Raw genomic sequence first — 25,911 nt, 5'->3', positions numbered from 1 at the left:
AGCTCAGAATATCTGTCTTCACACGGTCTCATATTGTTATTAGACACCTGTCCTTGAGCTGTAGATAGTATAACGGTTCTCAGAATAGGGAACTTGTTGTGAGACTTTGTGTGAAGAGGAGTAGTCTCAACATAGTCTGCCAAATCAGCTCTGTGGCCTTGAAGCGCTTGGGAATAAAAATCCTTATTAGAGTATGCAGAGAAAACAGCACATATCAGGAAATATATAGTTGTGTTAGACAATGCTAGGAGAAGCATTTGGTTTTAGCATATAAGGTAAGATAAGAAATGTCCACTACATTAGTTTTACTGTCGGGTCACTCATTACTGGATCCGCGAGCTGCATGATACTGGCATAATAGATTGCCCGATTGGGCAACCAGCAGGTGAGGCTTCATTGCCCGAGCTAAATACTAGATGGCCCCGGGCCATCGGGCAGTCCTTAATGTCGAGCCCTGGGCACACACACTCAAACGGACTTGTGTGCCTGACTCACTCCACCAACAGGCTTTCATGATTCTGTTTAGATATGCAAGTCTAAGCCATGATAGCTTATTTTATTAACACGCTAATTTGATATGAAAAACAATGGAGACTGAGTTTACTACATTACATTACATTGCATTTAGCTGACGCTTTTATCCAAAGCGACTTACAATAAGTGCGTTCGACCAACAAAATACAAACTTGAAGAAAACAGAATCATAAAGTACATCAGGCTTCATAGAGCAAAAACATTTCAAGTGCTACTCAACTGGCTTTAGATAAGCCAGCCCTTTATTAGTATATAAGTGCTTTGTTAATAGTTCTATTGCTCGAGGTGGAGTCGAAAGAGATGAGTTTTCAGTCTGCGCCGGAAGGTGTGTAAGCTTTCTGCTGTCCTGATGTCAATGGGGAGCTCATTCCACCATTTTGGAGCCAGGATAGCAAACCCACCTGTTTTTGCTGATGGGAACTTGGGTCCCCTTCGCAGCGATGGTGCAGCGAGTCGTTTGGTTGATGCAGAGCGGAGTGCACGTGCTGGGGTGTACAGTTTAACCATGTCCTGGATGTACGAAGGGCCAGATCCATTCACAGCATGGTACACAAGTACCATTGTCTTGAAGTGGATTCTAGCAGACGTCCGGCGCATAGTGGTTCTGCTTCCCATTGAAGAGCAACATGCTGGGAGCAAGAACATCAAATATGATGATCAGACTGGGAAATAGTACAATACACCAACTCATCAGCAGTGAATCATTTTCTGTAACCTTGGGTTCAGGAACCAGGAGCTCAAGTGGGAGGTGTTTTGTCAGAGCTTGAGAAATGCAATTCACATCTGGCTCCAGTCCAGCAGGTGGAGACAGGGAGCCTAGGGTGTAAGTCCACTGAGAATGTGGCTCAAAGGAAGTGAGCTTCCTACTTAATGAGCTAAATGCAACACACCTGGGAACACACTCTCAGCAGAGGACAAACAGATAAATGCAACACACCTGGGAACACACTCTCAGGCAGAGGACAAACAGTTCCCTGTGAGAGAAGAGGCTCAAAGATTCAACCAAGACGCTTGCTGGTGAATATTTGCAAATGTTTAATCTGTTTGAACCATGTTTGATTTGATGTATTATTATTTCTAGTCCCGAGGAAGGAAGCTAAAATATAAGATGCTGAAATATAATTTACTTTGTTGAGATGCAGTTACTTTTGATTAGATGTTAGGTTTAATTGTAAACTTGATTATGAAGGAGGAAAGAAAGTGCTTGTTAAAGGATGGCATGTGTTTTATTGAAATGTTTGTTTGCCTAAACTGAATGAAAATATGTTTTGTGTTAAAGGTTTTCAACCTATATAACTAAATGAGCATCAAGAGGCTAACACGAAGTTGAATGAAGCAAAAAAGGAATCTACCACACTCAAATAAAGAGAAAAAAGATTCAAATTCCAGTTGTCCTTCTGGAGTGAATCAAGCCATTTTCAAGTTTAGGCAGGAGTCAATCAACAATGCCAGCGCACCAATCTGTAGGCTCCTCAACTCTGCTGATCACCCCCAGGTCTTCCATGCATCCTCTTTGACTTTCTCCATCAGTGGCAGTGGAATCCTTCGGGGCGTCTTCAGAGAAAACGGTTGGGCCCCTGGTTTCAGCTTCATGGCATATGGCTGCCACACCTCTCCAAGACCGCTGCATACTGTTGCGTAATTAGTCTTCAGCATGTCCATAGTGACGTTGTCTAGTCGTGCCACTAGCTTCAGCGCTACACTGGCAGGCCTCCCGAGCAATGCTGCTTGCAAGCGTCGAATGACATACACATCCTCCATAAGTTCTCTCTCTCCTTTCTTCAGCAGCATACTAGCAAAGCCTACTACGTCTAAAGGATTTTTCCCTGGACCCCAAAGTGGCTTCCTTGGCTTTTGAAGAGCTGGTGGAGCTGTGTGCTCATAGACCTCCTTAAACACGGAGTGAGGAATGACTGTAACATCAGCCCCAGTGTCAATGTCCATGTCTGCCATCCACGGATCATTGTCAGCCTCAATGCTGCCAAAGAGCAAGCTTTCCTCTTCTTCATTAATCTCATGCACACTTTTAGCTGCTTTACACACACGCATATAATGTCCCATTTTCCCACATGCATGGCATTTTACATCCTTGGCTGGATACTCAGTCTTTACATGTGAAGGAGAACAACCACAGTTATATAATGGGCAGGGGCCATCTTACCTTAAAGAACTCATTATACCCTACTGTCCAAGAATGCAGGGTTGTTGGTTGTTCCTAGAATCTCTAAAAGTACAATGGGAGCCAGAGCCTTTTCTTATCAAGCTCCACATTTGTGGAATCAGCTTCCAGTTTGTGTTCGGGCGGCAGACACCCTATCCGTTTTTAAGAGTGCGCTTAAGACCTTCCTTTTTGATAAAGCTTATAGTTAGGGCTGATTAGATGCAGCCCCTAGTTTTGCTGATATAGGCTTAGTTTGTCGGGGGACATCTTACTTCTTCCTTCTCTCTGTCTATACCTGTGTCCTCTCATGTTCCGATTAACCCAGCTTCCCCAAATGTCTTTCTTTTTGGTGTCTATATACGCCGGGATCCGGAGTCATGGATGATCCTGCGGTCCTGTGTCCTGGATCGCGAGCGCTGGATCTTGAGTCGTGGCTGTGGTCCTGGATGGATATCCTCGTGGATTCATCTTCCTATTATACACGCATGCATTTCCAAACATTTGGACTACCTATGTTGCAAATGTATTATCTTTTCAATTTACACACAGCATCTATTGCACGTCTGTCCGTCCTGGGAGAGGGATCCCTCCTCTGTTGCTCTCCCTGAGATTTTTCCCTTTAAACTGGGTTTTCTTTGGCGTGGTTCCATTCCATTTCAAAGAGCTTTGACGCTCAGCGTAACCTTGTCGTACTGCCACTCCAATATCCAATCACAGAGATTGAGGGCTAATCACGGGGTTTGTAAAACAAGGCGGATGTTGTAGTCCCAAACGATAGCTGGGGATTCTGGGTAGTGTAGTGTCTTCGGAAACTCTGTAGTGTCTAAACTCCGAAAAAACAATTTGTTTCTCCGAATCGAAGGTTAAAAACACAAAAGCATTGTACACAATTATATGTATATATATATGCATCTATATATATATAGAGAGATGTTTGCATCTGGTTAGCTAGCTGCACTAACGGACATAAGGAGCTGTTTGTTCCACAACAAGCTGGAGGAGAGCTCTCCTCTCAGACTGAGAGACTCAGGTGAGCTAAAGGACTCTGAGTGTTTAGATAGTTCACTTTAGGCTTGCATTCACACCTAATAGTCTGCTTCTCAGGTCAGCAGACGACAGTTTGTTATATATATATATGCATATATATATATATATATATATATATAAATGCTCTATTTCCACACACAGAGCCGAGTTTGAATGACACAAGCACACGTTTATTTCCATGCAACTCTCTGGTTGGTCTGGTGTCATGCCTCTGTTGCATTCACTGAACACGGGAAATTACAGTCCTGCCCTTCACGTAAAGCACGGTTAATGTATTATATTATTGAGGGAGAATTTTCTAAAGCCCCGAATGCCCAGGCCAGGCGACGCCACTGGTGTATACTACTCAAAATGTGTCTTCGGGTCAATGCGACTGATTTCGATAGAGCAGCAGGTCACTTTGCATTAGGTAAAATAAAGCAGGCAGACATAACAGGAAGAATATGTACATTGTAACCCAATCAAATAGGACATTGTCACACCATTCAAATGTATCCATATAAATTACAACTAATAAAAAAGCTTAGATTTGTTTATTTGTCACGTTGTTCACGTTGTGTGTGTCAGCCGTTAACCAGATAGAAAGAATAGATACACTTGCAAACATGTCAGAAGAACCAGCGCAGAAGAAAACTAAATACAGTCAATCTAAACTTACATTTAACAACTGGAAGGTCACATCGCTGACATCCACACCTCCGGAGCCTGGACCTTCATCAATCATAGAAGAACCAGCGAAGCCAGATGAACCCAAAAGCAGCAGCTCCAGCCACCCCCACCGCCGTCGTTGAACCGAAACAGGCTGGTTCCGACTGCATGGAGGTTTGTTGTCGGGACATTGAGGCGGGTAAAGCTGTACAGCTAACTGTCAAAAAAAAGGAGGCCGCCAGATTATTTGGGCAAAGAGAAGGTACTTCAATGCAGAATGGCACGAAAACAGAGAGTGGTTCATTCTTTGCAAAACCACTAAACGAGCCTTCTGTGAAATATGCAGATTTGTCAACCGGCTTGTAACTTTCTCCAAATGTGGAGATGACTGATTTGTAAATACCAGAGTTAATAACTGGAAAAAGTGCCCAAGCCTCCTTGAACAGTTGTCTCTGACTGTACGATGGGTATCAGCTGATTATGTTGTCCATGAAGACTTCATAGCAATGTGTGACTGTCCTAAGACTGATGCAGAATCAATAACCCACTGATAAACTGCGATGTTAACAACCTCATGATAGCCTCATATGTTTTTAACTTAGGATCACCTGTTATAGCGGCCAAAATCATAAAAATATAACGCAAAGTAAAGTGCCGCTGTGGCACCCGTCAGCGAATCTTACGCATGGGTAAAAATCAAGGTCGTTTCATTGCAATTTATTATCAACACATCAAGCATTTTCTCTTCCTTCTTACCCGATGGTAAAAAACCATAAGCCTACCGGGTGCGCCGCCCACTACCACCTGTATCCCATATTTATAATGAGCAGGCCTCCCCTCCCCCGGCGCCCAAAGGCTGCCTTTACAAAAACAGAGGCATAGTACAACTTATTTGATCAACTTAAATAATAATTAAAAGGAAGATTTACTATAAACAAAACAGAACAATAAAATAAATATATAAATAACTATTACATAATATAAGCTCCTAGATATGGCTTCATCACCTGTGTTTAGTCTGGAAAAAGGTAAATGTGTGCATTTTATTATAAAGTTGTGTATATTTACAGACTGTTGCAAAAACTAAGAAGCTTATAAACATCAGGTTTAAAACTAAAAGAGCTTTGAAACACAATGAAAGATGTTTGGAGTTTTATTTGAGTTATTCATTTACATTTTTTGTCAAAGAGATTCTGATTTGAAACCGTTGTTACAAACAGTTACGGCATTTCCTGTTTCTGCCGGAGAGGGGAGACCGTCCCAAAGCTTGCTGCTGTGTTTACTCCCTCCATCTGACAGGAGGGAGTAAATACTCCACGGAGTTCACTCCATCACGGAGGGGGAGTGTGTAGGGCGTGGTTTGGGAGTGGGCCATACACACGCACTTTTTTGCCCCCCCCCTACTTCTAAAATTGTGTGTGTGTATGTGTGTGTGTGTGTGTGTGTGTGTGTGTGTGTGTGTGTGTGTGTGTGTGTGTGTGTGTGTGTGTGTGTGTGTGTGTGTGTGTGTGTGTGTGTGTGTGTGTGTGTGTGTGTGTGTGTGTGTGTGTGTGTGTGTGTGTGTGTGTGTTTCAACAAAAGCACATTCCTTCCTGGCAGCAGGAGTGCTCTGTGATCTACGCTCCTCATTCTGGAGCAGGTGTGTCTGACTATATTTATCATTCCTGCAACATGATTCCCCTCTGAGTCCAATAAGGTGACCACAAACACAACGCCAGCTCTTATCATCTGACCCAAAGTGAAACAATTTCCCCAAGCCTTTCTGATTCATTTAGTCGACGTCTATTGTCTAGTAGTGTCTACTGTTTAGACTAGAGAAACGCGGATTTTGGGTCCTTAGCTTGAAAAAAAAAAAAAAAAAAGAGGAGGAGGAGGAGGAGGAGCTAATGCCTGATCAGAATTCTGCCGGAGATAAAGCTAAATTCTGCTAAAACGCCATCCTGTTCTAAACCACATCAAGGATTATTTCTGAAACAGTATGGAGCTCAAATGCTTTTTGTCACAAGGTGAGTTCCTTTTTTTATTTCCTGCGGTTAGTGTTATGAAGGTTTTTATGCATGTAAACGGTCTGCAGAGTCAAAAACCCTCAAAGTACATCCTGTAGCGAGTAAAACTCTAACACAGAAAAGACCTATCCAAAACTCCTCGTTGGAGATTTCTAATTTTCCAATGTTTTCTTCCTGGGTATCGCAACGTGTGAATCAGAGTCCTGCCCGGGTCTGATTTTCAAGACCCGCTCCCGCCCCGCACCCGTGACGTGCAATACCGAACCCGCCCCGCTACCCGCACATATTGCCAATTAGTTCCGTAACCCGACCAGACCCGTCGGCACAAGATCCGCAACCCGACCAGAACCCGCATAGCCTAGGCCTATATATGATCAATGAAAACGTGCAATTATTAACACACGCAGTTGCATATTTGTCTCAAAAAGCGTGGGATGTTGGTTATTTTCTCCATCTAGGATGACACCAAAAGCCTCCCAGACGTTGGATTTCGCTCTTGAGGAAGTGTTATTGAAAATGCTGTATTCTCCGCTAGAGAGCTTCACCTCAGCCATTTCGAATGCAGCGCGCCCAGCAGCAGACTGATGCGCTGCAGAGGTTATGATTATGTGCGGTCCCGCGGGGGAGAAGTCTGAGGATTTAAACATTAAACTAAATTATTATTATTTTAATATATTTATTATGCAATACCCGCGACCCGACCAGCGTCATCTTTGTTTTACCCAGTAGTCACGCCCAGAGCTATGGCTGCACCCTCTGCCAGCCTTTCACAAAACAAAGCTTCCCAAACCTGTCAGCGATTCATGCCGGATATGTACAGCGTAGACCAGTGATTCCCAAACTTTTTGTGCCCAAGGCACACCAAAGGACAAGTAAACATCTCAAGGCACACCTATTGTGCAAAATAGCCCTCATTTCATTTCATTTCATTTTTATTGGTCCCGCTCATGGTACGCAAAACCAAATGTACAACAATTGCCACAAAACATGACTCCACCATTGAGCGAAAAGGAGCAGGGAGAAGAATAACATCTTATGTGACCTGCCCCTTTCTAAAAAAAACAAATAAATACAAATAGATGGTCTGCCCTTCATAATAATAATATATATTTTTTTTATAGCTACCAATAACCAGAGTTGGCCAAACATAACAGTATCTTAGGATACTAAGAGAAACACACACAAAAAATACTTATTTCCCACTTGACGGTCAACGGAAAGAAACAAAACAACACCAAAACATCACATGTACAAGGAAAAGAAAAGTGCAACACCCTCATCCGAGTCCCACTGGAGAAGAAGGCGGAAAGCGACACACAATGACAACAATAACAATAACAATGGCAATGGGACCCGCAAATACAGAGGAGACATCACATCAAATACATCAAAAACATGAAGGACCAGAGTACACAGACTTATTCATTCTGCTTCATATAGTCCCATCTTTCTTAATTTATACAACTTCTTTAACTGAAAAATACATATACAATTCTTTAGATCCTTGTGTATGAGAATTCTTATAACACGTGTTATCACTCATATCATGTAAAATATCTGTAAATGTGCATAATTATTTACTAATGCCAAATAAAATGTGACAAAGACAACTATATTACTCATGAAATATTTATTAACGAAGTATTTCAGAAATTAATTTGAAACGTTATCAAATTAGGCTTCATCAAAGCAGCAACACACTCATTTAAACCAGACAGGTCACAACATTAAAAATGAGGCAAAGGAAACTCAGCAGAAATTCAGCACAGAGAACTGTCAATGCAAGGAAGCTGCATTGTCCATGGTCCTGAACTACAAATTATAAATGTAACATTTCAGCAATCAGCATTGAAACATGTGCTATTGTAAATATGTTGCCGACTTACAAATTAGTGAGATACATGTGCCTGTCGTGGGCGCGCAGAATGTTGTAATCCTTGGTGGCACTGAGGAGAGGGCCACTCACAAGTCCTGTTCAACAGAGAGCCGTGACCTCCTGTTGTTCTTCATGTAAATCAGAGTAGAGAACGCCAACTCCAGAGATGGGGTCGTTACTAAAAAAATGTAATATATTACATATTAATTTAAAAAAAGTAATATATTACACTACTTTGTTACTATCTACATAAAGTAACTCGTTACTTTACTCGCCGAGCACGTACGAACTGCGCATGCGTGAGTGGCAATACTTCTCCTTACCAGCAGGCGGCGGTAGTGTGTATTTGTCATTCAAAACAGGCAACAACCGGAAGACAGAGAAGAAGAACAGACTACGTGATATAAACAAACAACAAATAGCGTGTGCGTTAGCTTCACCTTAGCATGTGTTCTTTGCAGGTGTGTGTTGAGGTTTGACGTGGTGTTTACAGCAGTGGATAACAGCTTCTGGCCTGGACACAGTTTGCACCTCACCGTCACATTCCTGTCTATAAAGGAATTCAGATTCTGATCATCATCAGTGAAGCTGCAACCACCCATTTGCGTGAGGAGGAGGAACCTATTGCGGTGAGCATGTTGTAACTTCCGGTTGTTGTTGTCATCTCCGGGTATCCCGTGTGCCTGTTCTGTTGCCGATAGCTTATTAACTTAACTTAATCGATCGTTTTAAAACTCTTGATCACGGCAACTGCCTGACGTTGTAATCACACGTTACTACAGCTTAAGCACTCACAACTCTCCTTCTCTTAGCGACTGTAACTCCACAGTTGCCTACACTCTTTTCGGGTTTGCTAACGGTAGCTACTTTAGCTTGATAGCTAGCCATGGCTCTTTCCCCACGCGCGGGTGTTATTTCCTGCTCTTGCTGTCTCATGTTTGGTTACTTCCCTACCTCCTTTACTGGTACCGATACATGTGTTAAATGTAGTATAGTTGTTAGGTTGGAGGCGGGAATCATAGCCATAGAAGCCCGGCTCCGCATCTTAGAAAGTAACTCAGCTACAGTAAAGCCCATGTTAGCCAGTGCGGACCGGCCAAAGGTAGCTCCTCTTAGCCGTCCCCCGTCAACTCCCGAGCAGCAGGGAGACCGGGTGACTGTTCTGAAGGGGCATAACACGAAACCCGCAGGTCCCCACCAACCCGTTCACGTATCTAACAGATATTCCCCACTCAGCGAGACACCCGCTGAGAAGCCAACTCTGGTTATTGGTAGCTCTAGTATGAGACACGTGAATTTAGAGACCGAAGCCTCCACAGTCACATGCATTCCGGGGGCCAGAGCGGGCGACGTTGAGGCGCATCTTAAACTGCTGGCTACAAATAAACGTAAATACAGTAGGATTGTTATTCACGTCGGTGGTAATGATGTTCGTTTACGCCAATCAGAATGCACCAAACTTAATGTGGAGTCGGTGTGTAGTTATGCTAAAACAATGTCGGACACCTTAATCTTCTCTGGTCCCCTCCCCAATCTGATCAATGATGACATGTATAGCTGCATGTCATCATTTCAGCGCTGGTTGTCTTGGTGGTGCCCAGCAAACAATGTGGGCTTCGTAAATAATTGGACAGCCTTCTGGGGAAAACCTGGTCTGATTAAGAGAGACGGCATTCATCCTACTTTGGAAGGTGCAGATCTCATTTCGGCAAACATTTCAGGGCTTTGTGGACTTAATCCATGACAAACTGGAGTTGAGACCAGGAGGCGGAGTCGCAGTCTTACACGCTTCTCTGCGCTCTCTCCTAGGCAGTCATCCATAGGAATCCCGAACCCAATAAAATACCCAATATTAACGGTGTGTGTGTCTGCCCAAGGACAAGTTAAGGTAAAACCTAATAGAGGTGTCATACATAATAACCTAATAAAAGTAAATGTAACAACTACTACAGTGCAACAAAACAGGAAGATTAAATGTGGTCTCTTAAACATAAGATCTCTAGCATCTAAACAATATTGGTAAATGATTTAATATCAGATTATAATATTGATATATGCTGTCTCACTGAAACTTGGTTGAGACATGAAGAATATGTCAGCATAAATGAGGCCACTCCACCCAGCCATATCAACACTCAGATTGCTCGAGGCACGGGCCGAGGAGGTGGAGTTGCAGCAATCTTTGACTCAAGTTTACTTATCAATACTAAACCAACATTAAATTATACCTCCTTTGAAAGCCTCGTTTTTAGTCTTACGCATCCGACCTGGAAAACTTTGCAGCCAATCTTATTTGTTACAGTGTACCGTGTACCAGGTCCTTATTCAGAATTCTTATCAGAATTCTCTGAGTTTTTATCAACTTTGGTTCTTAAAACAGACAAAGTAATTATCGTAGGTGACTTTAATATTCACGTTGACGATGATAAAAATAGCCTTACTGTTGCATTTAACTCTATATTCAATTATGTTGGTTTCTGTCAGTGTAAATAAACCAACCCACTGCTATAATCACACTCTCGACCTTGTTCTGACTTATGGTATTGAAATTGAGCAACTATTAGTCGAACCGCATAATCCTGCTTTATCCGACCATTTCTTAGTAACTTTTGAAGTACTGTTACGAGACTACAAAGCATTAGTCAAAAGCTCTTGCAGCAGAAACCTATCTGTTAGTGCTATAGCCACTTTTAAGGAAGAGATTCCACGAATACTTAACTCGATAGCATGTCTGCATGTATGGGAGGAAACTTATACAAAGTTTTAGGCTGGTTTAGGTCCTATCTAGCTGAACGCTCTCAGTTTGTACGTGTTAACGATGAATCTTCCACCCTAAACCAAAGTTAGCCATGGAGTGCCACAGGGCTCAGTGCTCGGACCTATTTTGTTCACATTATATATGCTTCTGTTAGGCAATATTATAAGGAATCATTCTGTAAACTTTTTTTGTTATGCGGATGATACTCAACTATATTTATCAATCAAGCCTGATGAAATTAATCATCTAAATAAAATTCAAGACTGCCTTAAGGACTTAAAAACGTGGATGACCTTAAACTTTTTGATGTTAAACACGACCAAAACTGAAGTTATTGTACTTTTTTTCTTATTGCTCGAAGAATCTACGAAACAAATTATCTAAAGATATACTAACTATGGATGGCATTAATTTGGCCTCCAGTGAGACTGTAAGGAATCTTGGCGTTATATTTGATCAGGATTTATCCTTTAACGCCCACATAAAATCAATTTCAAGGACCGCCTACTTCCATCTACGTAACATTGCAAAGATCAGGCATATCTTGCCTCAAAACGATGCAGAGAAACTAGTCCATGCATTTGTTACTTCTAGGCTGGATTATTGTAACTCCTTATTATCAGGGAGTACCAAGAAGTCAGTCAAGTCGCTTCAGCTGATTCAAAATGCTGCAGCTCGTGTACTAACCAGAGTTAGGAAAAGGGACCACATTACTCCTGTTCTGTACACTGGCTCCCTATAGAACACAGGATATAATTTAAAATTCTTCTTCTCGCCTACAAAGCCCTTAATGGGCAGACGCCATCTTACCTTAAAGAACTCATTATACCCTACTGTCCTACTAGGGCATTGCGTTCCAAGAATGCAGGGTTGTTGGTTGTTCCTAGAATCTCTAAAAGTACAATGGGAGCCAGAGCCTTTTCTTATCAAGCTCCACATTTGTGGAATTAGCTTCCAGTTTGTGATCGGGCGGCAGACACCCTATCCGTTTTTAAGAGTGCGCTTAAGACCTTCCTTTTTGATAAAGATTATAGTTAGGGCTGATTAGATTCAGCCCCTAGTTTTGCTGATATAGGCTTAGTTTGTCGGGGGACATCTTACTTCTTCCTTCTCTCTGTCTATACCTGTGTACTCTCATGTTCCGATTAACCCAGCTTCCCCAAATTTCTTTCTTTTTGGTGTCTATATACGCCGGGATCCGGAGTCATGGATGATCCTGCGGTCCTGTGTCCTGGATCATCGGTCCTGGATGGATATCCTCGTGGATTAATCTTCCCATTATACACACATGCATTTCCAAACATTTGGACTACCTATGTTGCAAATGTATTATCTTTTCAATTTACACACGGCATCTATTGCACGTCTGTCCGTCCTGGGAGAGGGATCCCTCCTCTGTTGCTCTCCCTGAGGTTTCTCCCATTTTTCCCTTTAAACTGTGGGTTTTCTTCGGAAGTTTTTCCTTGTACGATGTGAGGGTCTAAGGACAGAGGGTGTCGTATTGTCATACTGATATTCTGTACACACTGTGAAGACCACTGAGACAAATGTAACATTTGTGATATTGGGCTATATAAATAAACATTGATTGATTGATTGATGGGGGGCTGCATAATGAAATGAGTGTGTGTTCTCTATATATGTTTATGTAAGAGTTCTACTATTTCACTGCTTGAGAGCAGAGGTAATGTTTTCCTCGTTATTATTGATATTAAGGTAATTTACATGTATTGCTTGCATTGGCCAACTATAAACAACTATATCTTAGACATATCTACTGTGTGTGGGTTAAACTGAGGGGGAGCAGAGAACACACACACACACACACACACACACACACACACACAGTAAGGAGATGGAATCAACAAACTGCTGACTCATTGCCTAGGGTCTCGCCCAGAAGTGAAACTGGCCAATGGAGAACTACCAGCTCACTGTCTTGGGCTCGCCCAGAAGTGAAACCGACCAATGAAAAACTGCCAACTCACTGGCTAGCTCGCCCAGAAGTGAAATCGCCAATAACAAATAGCTGGGGAGGAGTAACCCCTACAACTCCTCCCACATAATATGTATTTAAGCTGTAACATTCTTATGCTCGGTGCTCTCTTCCTGACTGGCTGCCGTGGTACATATATCACACGGTGGTAGGAATTGAGCCCGGAGCACTCTGTATTTGGTACTGTTGCAGAGTGTTCTGTATTGTGTATTGTTATTTTCTACCAGTAAAAACAGATTATTGTTTAACCTCTATCCTGGTGCTTTGAGTTCCTTCTTTTGTAATTTGACTAGCTCATCGGTCATCAAGGGACGCGCGGAGCAGAGGTGAACCTTCCACCACCGCCATTGGGTGGTACTCCAACACCATTGATAATGAAAATAGATTTTTACCCTTAATGTCTACCCCTGCCCGGTGCCGTATAAGCTTTTTATTTTATTGTTTATCAGTAGAGGTTGCTGCTTTGTTCCATGTATTTATTTATTTTTAACATTAACTTTGTTAAACAATAAACAGTGTCAATATCAATACTTGGCAGGTTATAACATTGTCCTACCTTAACGGCCCCTACACACGGCGGCGTGCGTTGCCGCTTGGCAGTGGGCGTGTCTTGAGCTTGGGGTGTTTACTCGAGCAACGCGACCAACAACCAATCAGATGAATCTCTCCTGTCAATTATTTATAAAAGGTTTTACATGTCACACTTTATATGATGAACATTTATGACATTAATGTCTATGGTGCTATTTTACGCAACATTCCATGCTGGCTAAATACTGTCTATACCTGCTAGCTGTCCATTCAAACGAAGTACACTGGATATAAACTCCCCAAACAGGCGAAAACCTACCAGTTTCACCCACTGTCTCTGCCACCTCCCCCCATGCCTGGCTCCTCCGGTTTGTATCCCGGTAGGTGAACAGGGACTGATCATAAAGCACCTGGTGATTCCCTACCGCTACGATTATTTTCTCCTCCATTTTTGGCATATGAGGAAATGAACGGCGGTCTGGCTCTCCCAGCATACACGCGGTTTGATTGGCTAGCGCTTGTACTGGCAGATTTGCATAAGCGGGATTTGATTGGCTGACGCCTCCGTCGAAGCATCAAAAGTAGAACATTGCTCTACGCTTTGCTCCCACAATGCAGTTCGGCGAAATGTGACGTCACCCCATTCAAAGTGAATGGACAGAAGCGTTGAAGAGTCAACGCACGCCGCCGTGTGTAGGGGGCGTAATGGAGCAATATGCGACGCTTTCGCCGTGGCATCATAGGCGTCAATAATGTCCTCTGCTTTGATTTTCTCTGTGAGGTTGCTCTCAATGTGAAGCAGGCTCAGTGTTGTCAACCTCACCTGATGCATCGTTGTTCTGAGCCAGTTTCGGATACGCCACATTGCTGAGAACGATCTCTCACAGCCAGGCAAAACAGCTTTTTGAAGTTAGGATAATGTCCAGTGGCAAGTTCCTTTTTTATATTTACGCTTGGGAGTTTTGTCGTCACCATTGTCATCTCAGTCAGTGCAAGTTTTGGGTTGATGGAGAGGAGGCTTGCATATTGGCTGAGAAGGCTCTCTGCTCCTCTGAAGTCACATTTAAACACTGCATCCACACTTTCTGCAATGGCCATTGACTGCGGTGAAAACCGTGTTGAACACTCACCTAGAAGTGTATCCAGCACAGGATAGTAGAGCTGAATTGCCCACTTCTTTTTCAAGCTGTTTTTGTCTGTGCTTGTTTGGTACTCTCTTTGGCCAAGGGTGCTGGTGACAAATGCACAGTCGAGAGCAGATGGTTGTTTGACTGGCCTCTTGCGCGGTCTCTCGTCGTTCTCTTCAATGCATAGGCAAGGCAAGGCAAGTTTATTTATATAGCACTTTTCAACACAAGGCAATTCAAAGTGCTTTACAAAAAATGAAAGACATTAAGAAAATGGCATTTAAAATCAGTCATTAAAAAGAAAAGCTAATAAAAGAAACATTAAAAGAAAAAATACATGGATAAAAGTTACAGTGCAGTCTAAGATATGAATAGTTCAATTAAAAGCAGCGACAAAAAGAAAAGTCTTCAGCCTGGATTTAAAAGTAGTAAGAGTTGCAGCGGACCTGCAGGTTTCTGGGAGTTTGTTTGTCTATAGCATAATAACTGAACGCTGCTTTACCATGTTTAGTTCTGACTCTGGGGACAGAAAGCTGACCAGTCCCTGAAGACCTGAGATATCTGGATGGTTAATAATTTAGCAGGAGGTCAGAAATGTATTTTGGGCCTAAACCATTCAGTGCTTTATAAACCAGCAGCAGTATTTTGAAATCTATTCTTTGACACACAGGAAGCCAGTGTAAAGACTTCAGAACAGGAGTGATGTGATCCACTTTCTTAGTGTCAGTGAGGACTCGAGCAGCGGCGTTCTGAATCAGCTGCAGCTTTCTAATAGATTTTTTAGTGAGACCTGTGAAGACACCATTGCCGTAGTCGAGTCTACTGAAGATAAAAGCATGGACAAGTTTGTCCAAATCCTGCTGTGACATTAGTCTTTTAATCCTAGATATATTCTCTAGGTGATAGTAGGCTGATTTAGTAACTGTTTTAATGTGACTGTAGAAATTCAGGTCAGAGTCCATGACTACACCTAGATTTCTGGCTTTATCTGTTGTTTTGAACATTGCAGACTGAAGCTCAGCGCTAACTTTTATACGTTCTGCCTTGGCTCCAAAAACCATTACCTCAGTTTTATCTTTGTTTAATTGGAGAAAGTTCTGACACATCCAGTCATTGATTTGTTCAATGCACTTACTCAGTGTTTGAATTGGAGCATGGTGAAATTGTTATGTAAATGTGTGTGTCATCCGCATAGCTATGGTAACTTATTTTGTTGTTCTTCATTATCTGAGCCAGTGGTAGCATGCAGATGTTAAAGAGAAGAGGCCCCAAGATGGAGCCTTGAGATACCCCACATGTCATATTTGTCAACTCAGATGTGTATTTACCTATAGAACCAAAGTTGTTTCTGCCCTTTAAGTAGGATTCAAACCAATTTAGAACTGTTTCCGAAAGTCCCACCCAGTTTTCCAGTCGGTCTAGTAATATATTGTGGTCAACAGTGTCAAACGCAGCACTGAGATCTAATAATACTAACACTGAAGTTCTGCCACTGTCTATGTTTAAGTGGATGTCATTAAAGACCTTTACAAGAGCAGTCTCAGTGCTGTGGTTTGGACGAAAGCCTGACTGGAACACATCGAAACAGTTATTTAAATGCAAGAAATTACTCAACTGTTGAAAAACAACCTTTTCAATGATTTTACCTAGAAATTGGAGGTTTGATATGGGCCTGTAATTGTTCATTACTGAAGCATCTAGATTATTCTTTTTTAAGAGCGGTTTAATGACTGCAGTTTTCAGGGCTTGTGGGAAAATACCTGAGTGAAGAGATTTGTTTACTATATGAAGTAGATCTGACACCAACTGACTGACAGAATGCTTGGATTTCAATCCAGATGTCCTCCCACTTTTGACTTGTTGCCCTCATGTTTTCAAAGCATTTCATCATGGACTCAATGACACTTGCAGCCTTACACAGGGTTGTCTCTTTCCCTTGAAGTGCCTTGTGTGCGACATGCACCATGCTGAGTAACTGATGGAAAATAAATCAGACTCACGCAGAAATCTGCACTTCTCACAGCATTGAACAGACCAGACGCCTCAACAAATCTGCGATGAGGTGGCACCGACAGTTCGGACAAGGTGGAGATCAGGGCCTCCACCCCCAAGAATTTTATTTTATTTTTTTTTGGAAATTATTATTAAATTAAATTATAAAAATGATTGATTACATCAATGCAAATGTGAAACAAACAAATGTTTGACCAAAAACATAAAGCCAACACAGGTGATATGATTAGGCCAATTGCCAGCACCCATTAGATTTTTGACCTACCCATAGGCTAAATTACTTTGACACTTAAGTGACTTCCTGTTAGCTAGAGCGCCAAATTATTTGCTAACAGCTAAGTGAAAAATGTATCGTGTTTTTGTCCTTAAACGTCCACGTGTGGACACTCAATCAAAACCACCTGAAAGCGAGAGGGATTCTGCACACAATAGACCTCGTGAGTAAAAGTAGCTTACTTCTGGGTCTCTGTGTTTCATTCAAGCTCTGCTCTGCGTGTGTGTGTGGCACGAGACATTTTGTGTGCGTGCGCGAGCAAGAGAGAGAGCTTGCACACCGGTGGGTATCTACCGGAGATCGTTGTGGTTAGCATCTGGTGCTAGCTAGCCAAGCTAACGGATATAAGTAGCTTTTGAACATCAAGGTGGAGAGAGAACTCTCTCCTGTCAGACTGAGAGTCTCAGATAACCTCAGCTCAGGTGAAGTAAAGGACTCTGTGTTTAGATTAGATAGTTTACTTTAGTCTAGTTATCTCAGTGGGTCTCAAACAGTTTGTTTTAAAAAGGGGAGTGATTTGTAAAATATCTATAAAGAAATAGAAAATATGTTTACAGTTCTGTTTCATATGGGTGATGAGAGATGTATCCATAGATCTCTTAATGTTGCTCTCAAAGTGCACCAGATTGATGTTTTTAACTTCAATATTTAAAAAACAAATCTTCCCTGGGGAGCATGCCCCCGGACCCCACTAGAGGAGGTGAGGACCCTCCTAGAGGAGGTGAGGTCCACTACCCACTTGTAAAAATAGCACTTTACCCCTGCTTACACCTATATGCCGTGAGCTGATTATCGAGCCTTCATTGTAACAGTGTTGCAGTAGAAAATTCAACTGTAGCGCTGGTGCATTAATGGGACACCCTTAATGTTTGAGCACCCTCTATGAAACGTCAAACTATCCCACAGCACCCCCTAGAGAAAATCTCTGGCGCCGCCACTGGTACAGACTCTCAAGGGTGAGAAAAAACCCCATTGCTGTGCGATTAGACTTACACGCATCCACCAAAACAAGGTTCAATTTGTGGGCCATGCAATGGATGTAAATAGCCGACGGGTGATCCTGGCGTAGTTTTGTTTGAACACCATTAACATGACCAGACATGATGGCTGCCCCATCGTAATCCTGTGCCACAATTGGTAAACGGTACAGTCCGCATTGCTCCAGAAACTGCTTGATTTGGCAGAATAGTGCCTCTGCGTCTGCCCCTTCTGAACAATCCACAAATCCAAGGAATCACTCTTTGATTTCCAGTCCCTCTGCATATCTGACACACACTGTCATTTGCTCCTGCTTAAATGAACGTGCCTCGTCCACAAGAATAGTGTAAAATCCGTTATCCTCAATGCTACGAATGATGATGTTTTGTACTTGTTTCGCGGCTTGCCTCCCGTCTCTCCCGGCTTGCGTCCCGCCGCTCCCGGCTCGGCTCGCCTCCCGGCTTGCATCCCGCCGCTCCCGTCTCGATTCCCGGCTTGCCCCAGGTACTGCCCAGCTTCGTTGTAACCTTATCTTGGCAGGTGTTCGTCATGGCATCGGGATTAGTTTTAATGTTTGCCTTGAAAAAAGTCTGTATATCCATCGACCGCCAATGTACACTATACTATACTGTAGCTAATTTTGCATTTGAAATTGATGTGATTGGCCAACCCCTCTGTTGCCAATCACATCACGATCCGACAGCGAAGCCCGCTTGACACAAAGATGCCTGCGCGTGCAACTGCACGCCGTCCGGTGGCTGCATTGCAGCGCTAATGTCAAAGAGTCAAAGACATACATTATGTTTAAATTTTACCAGGATGCTGTGACAAAAATATTTGGGAAGGCTTAGCCTAGCCTACAGTACCCGCCGCCCCTGGCTGCAATCGTTTGTTAACAGAAAACCGGAAGTCAAGCTTACTGGTGATATTCCAGAGACTTCTTCTGGAATAGTATCAACGTTAGCCACAGGCGAATGCTAACCGGAAATGTTTTCACAATAAAACAGTTTTAAGATTACTGTATGTTTAAACTAAATTACATCATTAAACATTGATTTTAATTTCTTACAATAGCTTTTAACAGACGGGCGCTGTTTCGGGCGTACAAAATACTACGCAGACAGCGCTTGCTAGGAGATCGATCAATTTTATTTGCTAAACTATGCTGTCCACGTAAATTGCACATCACAGGAATGAGGCCATATAAATTAAACCAGGATACATCCTTTAACATCAAACTGGATCTAAACACAACTGCCTGTCTGCGTTTGATAAATACTATCTGATTTTATATTTAATAAAGGCTATGCTACTTATTAGCTACATGGCCCTAACGTGTAAAGCTATACAAGCATTTGTACCAGTGCTTTTCACAAGTAGACTCTTGCAGGCCAGAGTAGCTGGATTGAGTCAACAACAACAAAAAGACATATCTGAGAAGTGATCAGGACGAACAGAAAGAGGAAAAGGAAAAGAGAGTACACTGAAGAGACCAGGAGGGTCAGAGCAGGAGGAAGAGGAGGAGATGAAGACATTAGTGAAGAAGAAGAAATGTATGTGAGGAATAAAGATGAAGTGTCAGAAAGAGGACCAGAGGCAGGGATCAGGAGGCAGAGGAGACTCCAGCTGGACCACATGGTATGTTCTTATTCTCCTTGCATATTCCATCACAGCAGCACAATCTAGTGGCTCTTAGTATTGACACATATTTATTGAAATGTGTTGCTGCACAGGTCACCTGTAGCTCTCTGAAGAGATGGGTGATGTCATTTGTGTACTTCATTATAACTAAGTACTTACAGTAAACAGAATTCTAGGGTATCATGAGTACTTTCTGCTGTTTTATACTATTTGTGTTTGTTTGTCTGAACACCTTGTTTCTCTTGTGCATTAAGAACACTTAAGAATACTGATTTAACAATAAATAGGTTATATATACAGTATAAAATACCACGTACTGTCTGCCCTCCCATGCCACCCTGGCATGACCTCTTGCCCCCCCTTTGCCACCCCATGTAAAATGTTCTAGAACCGCCACTGGTGCAATGTTTTACTGAACATAACTACAGAAAGACAAAAAAAACGGCCTGCCTGCCTGCCTGCCTGCCTGCGTGCGTGCGTGCGTGCGTGTGTGGCTTGCTGAGATGTTAGTATAAGGTGGAGCGAGATCACCACATGTGTACGTACACATACGTACACATGTGGCGATACACAGAGGTATGTTGTGTAGTTGCGTAGGTAGACTACTCATTATTAATGCTGTCTTAGTGACACCTTGAAAGATAAATTAATTAACATGCGTGTTTTAGTAAAGTGCAGATAAATGTCGCTAGTCACCTCAATGTAGCGCTGATAATGCAGCATGTCCAAAAACTGTCCAATAAACAAGTCCCTGGCAGTCCATGTGACTTCATCCATCCATCTTCTCCCGCTTATCCGTGGTCGGGTCGCGGGGGTAGCAGTTCCAGCAGAGAGCCCCAAACTTTCTTTTCCCTGGCGACATCAACCAGCTCTGACTGGGGGATCCCAAGGCGCTCCCAGGCCAGCGAAGAGATATAATCCCTCCACCTGGTCCTAGGTCTACCCCTTGGTCTCTTCCCAGCTGGACGTGCCTGGAACACCTCCCTAGGGAGGCGCCCAGGTGGCATCCTAACTAGGTGCCCGAACCACCTCAACTGGCTTCTTTCGACGCGAAGGAGGAGCGGCTCAACTCCGAGTCCCCCCCTGATGACCAAACTTCTGACCTTATCTCTAAGGGAGACACCAGCCACGCGGCGGAGGAAACCCATCTTGGCCGCTTGTATCCGCGATCTCGTTCTTTCGGTCATGACCCATCCTTCATGACCATAGGTGAGGGTAGGAACGAAAATGGCCCGGTAGACAGAGAGCTTTGCCTTCTGGCTCAGCTCCCTTTTCGTCACAACGGTGCGGTAAAGCGACTGCAGTACCGCTCCCGCTGCTCCGATTCTCCGGCCCATCTCACGCTCCATTGTTCCCTCACTCGAGAACAAGACCCCGAGATACTTGAACTCCTTCACTTGGGGTACGGACTCATTCCCTACTTAGAGTGGACAGTCCATCGGTCTCCTGCTGAGAACCATGGCCTCAGATTTGGAGGTGCTGATCCTCATCCCAGCCGCTTCACACTCGGTTGCGAACCGATCCAGTGAGTGCTGAAGGTCGCAGACCGATGAAGCCATTAGAACCACATCATCTGCAAAAAGCAGTGGTGCAATCCTTAGTCCACCGAACTGCAGACCCCCTCCCCCACGACTACGCCTCGAAATCCGATCCATGTATATTACAAACAGGATTGGTGACAAAGCGCAGCCCTGGCGGAGGCCAACCCTCACCGGAAATGGGTCCGACTTACTGCCGAGGACCCGGACATAGCTCTCGCTTTGGGAGTACAGAGATTGGATGGCCCCGAGTAGAGACCCCCCTCACCCCATACTCCCGCAGCACCTCCCACAGTAACTCCCTGGTAACTCGGTCATATGCCTTCTCCAAGTCTACAACACACATGTAGACCGGATAAGCGTACTCCCAGGCCCCCTCCAGGATCCTTGCGAGAGTAAAAAGCTGATCCGTCGTTCCACGACCAGGACAGAATCCGCATTGTTATATATATTATACTGAAATCTGTATTTTTTAAATCTTTTTTTCCTTCTAATTTGTTATTCTTTTCAAAATAACACACTGTTATTTACTCACCAATAACACACAATTATCCTTGCTTTTATTTATTGGTTTAATTCCATAATCTCGGGCTTTTTTGGTGTCCGTCAGGAACTGAATTTCAAAATAAAAATAACCGGAAACAGACGTAGGCCTATAAGGGACATTTCGAGCATCATTGCGATTGTCAACATTTCTGAGTTTAGGATGGCCGAAGACACTACACTACCCATAATCCCCAGCTATCGTTTAGGACTACAGTCCCCGTAAGGTTACGCAGAGCGTCAAACAGCTGTGTGAAATGGAACGAAACCACGCCAGATTATCCAAAACTGGAATCGAACGCCCCCCCAGAACTACACATGCTGGCTATTGTGTTTCGCAAAATGTTCTATGGGACGTCTCTACTGAACGTTTTCGTTTTCCCCACAATTAGAAGTTGCCAGTATTAAACACATTGGTGTTATCAAATGTAAAACATATAATTAATAAATGGGTGAAAATCGCTTGTGTCCATAATGCGCAGCATTAATATATACCCACATGACAGCTCATTGCTACTTTGTAATTCTACTCCACTACAATTCAGAGGTTAACCTGGTATTTTTACTATTTGATAGTTGGTGCTTGAGAAGACTAAACATGTATCTGCAATTGACATGAATGGAAACGAGTAATAAAGTATATTCATTACTCGTTATTCTCTACTAATAGTTAATTAAAGACTGTATATTATGGCTATTTTGCACATCCCTTTCAAGATTTTCAAAGGTTTATTGACATATCATACACAACTACGGTGTAGTTATGCAATGAATGAAAAACTTGGGTCACAGGTTCCTCAACAGTGCATTACAAGACATCTATCAATATGTGTGTACCTCCACCATTAAACTGTCATATTCTGCACATTTCTTATTCTATCTACATACATAAGAGTATAATTCATATGTATAATATCAGTTCAAATAAGTGCTTCAACATAGTTAACATTGCAGGAAAGCAATATATTAGACGTTAAGTACTTTGTTTGTTTGTACCTTAATCTGTTATTTAATGTTTAAATAAAGGTTAATTCATTTTTCTGTTTTGCACCTCTTCCTATTAATATCTTTGTACATCCTGCACTAAACTGTTTTATTGTAGAGATCACTTATAGTATCTTCTTGATTTGTTATATTCTATATTTCTACTTTCCCCCTATGAAAGTATGTACTCTTAATATTTTTTTAATCAAATATAACACATAAAAACAATAATTCAATAACGTGCTTTAACCACTAGGAGGTGCACACAAGGTACACACAGCCATAATGACTAGTGTGTATGTACAACATCTGAAGATGTATAGTTTCATGCATGCTTTCACATAATTTTACAGCATATTGCTATACTATTTCAGACTCAGTATTTACATTCTTACATTCAAAGAAAATCAGTAATATCTTTAAAAACTACAGTCCTTTTCTATCAGCTGTGCACCGTTATAGTGTAAATATAACCTATCTGTGAATTAGATCAAATGTAAAAGTCAGCCGAATTAGTGTTGATACTGCAAGGAGACGTATTGTGTGAAGAGAAATTGAAGATGTTGTTTAATTGTTGATATATTTATGATCCACGTCAAGTATTCAGTTTCGGCGGCATTTCTTCCAGTTTTTCCAAAGGTCTTCTCATCAGGGCTCTCTAAATAAAGAACTACGGCAGATCTGTAATATGTAATGCAGCCGAACCGTGTATTACAATGCCATTATGTGATGACTTTCAAAGAGAAAAGCAAGAGCACTCGGAATTAAGTATTATTTTATACTTTTAAAATGTTTTCCGGATTTCATATAATATAAACACCAAATCCCAGCATGCATTGCGGCTAACACATCCAATCAGCGAGCTTAAAACCATAGCTGAGGATCTTGGGTAATCGCTCGAAATGCCTACGTCTGTTTCCGGTTATATTTATTTTGAAATTCAGTTCCTGACGAACGCCAAAAAAGCCCGAGATTATGGAATTAAACCAATAAATAAAAGCAAGGATAATTGTGTGTTATTGGTGAGTAAATAACAGTGTGTTATTTTGAAAAGAATAACAAATTAGAAGGAAAAACAGATTTAAAAAATACAGATTTCAGTATCCTGAGGCTCTGAGCCCCATTTATTTTCCTCACAGACGGCAACAAAAGTCCGAAATTATACGATTTAAAATAAAAGCAATAACTGTGGCTTGATATTGAGTAAGAACATGTTTTTATGAACCACACAGCTTCCGGTCTTCCTCGACCCGACCGGAGAAAAAGACGTGCTGCAGCCTGCAGGCACGAAACACATTACCAGTAGAAATACATTGCTTTTAAAATCGTGCTGTGCAACACGGAAAAAAGGGGCAAATCGTGTTGGTGAACACGAAATGCCGTGAGACTGAGTTGCATATGTACTCCCCTTAATAAGGGAGTATGAACATGAAACGATTGAGCTGAAAGACCACAGTGTATCATCCATTCCCTCAAAGTAAACGGGCCACTTTAGGGTGTCATGATGACCTCAGCTGCTGTGAACCCTTTAACATCAAACAGGGGTGAAGGCTGGTAGAACAAATGGTGTGAAGATGATATATGAGCTATGCAGCAGCAGTGGGACTGTGTGGGGCAGCCAGCCGTACAGTACAGCAGAGGTTAGCCTGGATTTACTGCAACAACTGATCTCCCTCTGCCCCTAACCCCTCCCCCCCACCCTCGGTCCGGTCAGATTATTTTTGCTTTGGAGTGAAGAATTGCAAAGTCAGCACCTTAGCTACTGGCTCTGTTACAGAGGGGGGGGGGGGGGGGGGGTTGTGCACTGCCTCTGTGGGGGTAGGGAGTGTTGGGTGGGACAGGGAGAGAGGAGTGGAGCTGTGGCAGGACGAGGGGGGGATGGGGGCTGTGCAGTGGTGCAATGCACAGCACATGCTTACCTGCGATGCAGCACACACAGTTATGTAACAGCTGAAGGACTGCAACCATGAGAGATGTGCTGGGGGGGAACCTTTCCCCACAGCAGCAGGTTATATATCTGACTTGTATTAACAACAGAACTCAGGCCAGATGTTATATGTGTATAAGCTATCAAAGCAATAAGGGGCCTTGGGGCATTTTCCATAAAGCAGTGATGTGTTATCAATAGTAACCCTCAAGGAAGACTGACATAGAGCCAGGCTCCTGCACTAAAAATGATAATCTCACTAACAACAACAACAACAACAACAACAACAACAACAACAGAAAGGAGCATTAGTAGTGAGCTTCTGGACCACAATGGCAGGAAGGCTGGGAATGAGGAGACACTCAGAGTCAGACATCTGACTGCTATGAAAATAGTGATAAGTACTGGAAGAGCTGGTGCACAGATAAGAGTGGTGTGACCTTTAGGGAGCGAAACAAGCACACAGCTGCTGTTGTCGTGAGGGGGGTGGGGCTTTCCCATCCTGATTCTTCATCATTTAACTATGCGCAACAATTTACCCAAATGTCTTTTGAACAAACCTAGAGCATACAAAAAAATCGTTGCCTTATACATTCAATAGTATTAAAATGGCTTAAGATTAAGTTGAATTGATCCCCCCTTTACACATATTTGTATACACACACACTACAAATACCCCTCCAGCTACCAGTCCACACTCCGTTTCTTTGGTCTGATCAGGACGTGAACCGGCGCCCCTGCAGATCCTACATACTGAGCTGCTGCTGCTCCCCAGTGTTTGCGTTTACAATGTAATCCGTAGATGCACTGAAGAAACAGCTTTACATGGGGTTTGAACTCAGACGGCGCTTAAAAGAAGGGTGACATATTAACTCACTATCCATCGGTGTGTGAGTGTGTTAGCATGTATCTCCCCTGAGGAGCAGGTGCACATTGTTTGGCAGCCTCTGCCTCTGTATGAATGTGTGTGAATAAGTGAATGCTGACGTGCTTTTTATGGTTGCGAAGAAAAGCACAATACTGTATGAATGCACTTTATCATTCAAAACTCACATAATTCATGATTGATAAACTCACACTGGTAAAGAGCATCTCATATCGGCAGAGTGAAAGCACGCTCCCTGATCCCTGCAAGTTTACATCATGTGATGTCCAGCCACCACATGACCATCCAGGACTGCCAGCGATTACACAAGAGAGCACGACCTTATTCAAAGAAGTTCCTGTTGATGGACAGATGCCTGAACTACCCGCCGAGAGGGGACTGTTCCTACATCCCAGCCAGACTGTTTCATCTCATGAGCATCATCTGAAAATAGCCACACTCTG

General features: G+C 42.8%; 1 long non-coding RNA gene across 1 annotated transcript; it reads left to right on the top strand.

Moving 5' to 3' along the window:
• The first annotated feature begins 6,277 nt into the window (after nucleotides 1–6,277).
• Nucleotides 6,278–13,280, top strand: LOC139433067 (uncharacterized). Its single transcript, XR_011642625.1, has 2 exons — nucleotides 6,278–6,396; nucleotides 8,734–13,280. It is a non-coding gene; the product is annotated as an uncharacterized lncRNA (long non-coding RNA).
• The last annotated feature ends 12,631 nt before the right edge of the window (nucleotides 13,281–25,911 follow it).

This window comes from Pseudochaenichthys georgianus, chromosome 24 (genome assembly GCF_902827115.2).
Source record: "Pseudochaenichthys georgianus chromosome 24, fPseGeo1.2, whole genome shotgun sequence".
Taxonomy (NCBI): domain Eukaryota; kingdom Metazoa; phylum Chordata; class Actinopteri; order Perciformes; family Channichthyidae; genus Pseudochaenichthys; species Pseudochaenichthys georgianus.
The sequence above is the reverse complement of the archived record's forward strand: the minus strand, read 5'-3'. Positions and strand labels throughout refer to the sequence as shown.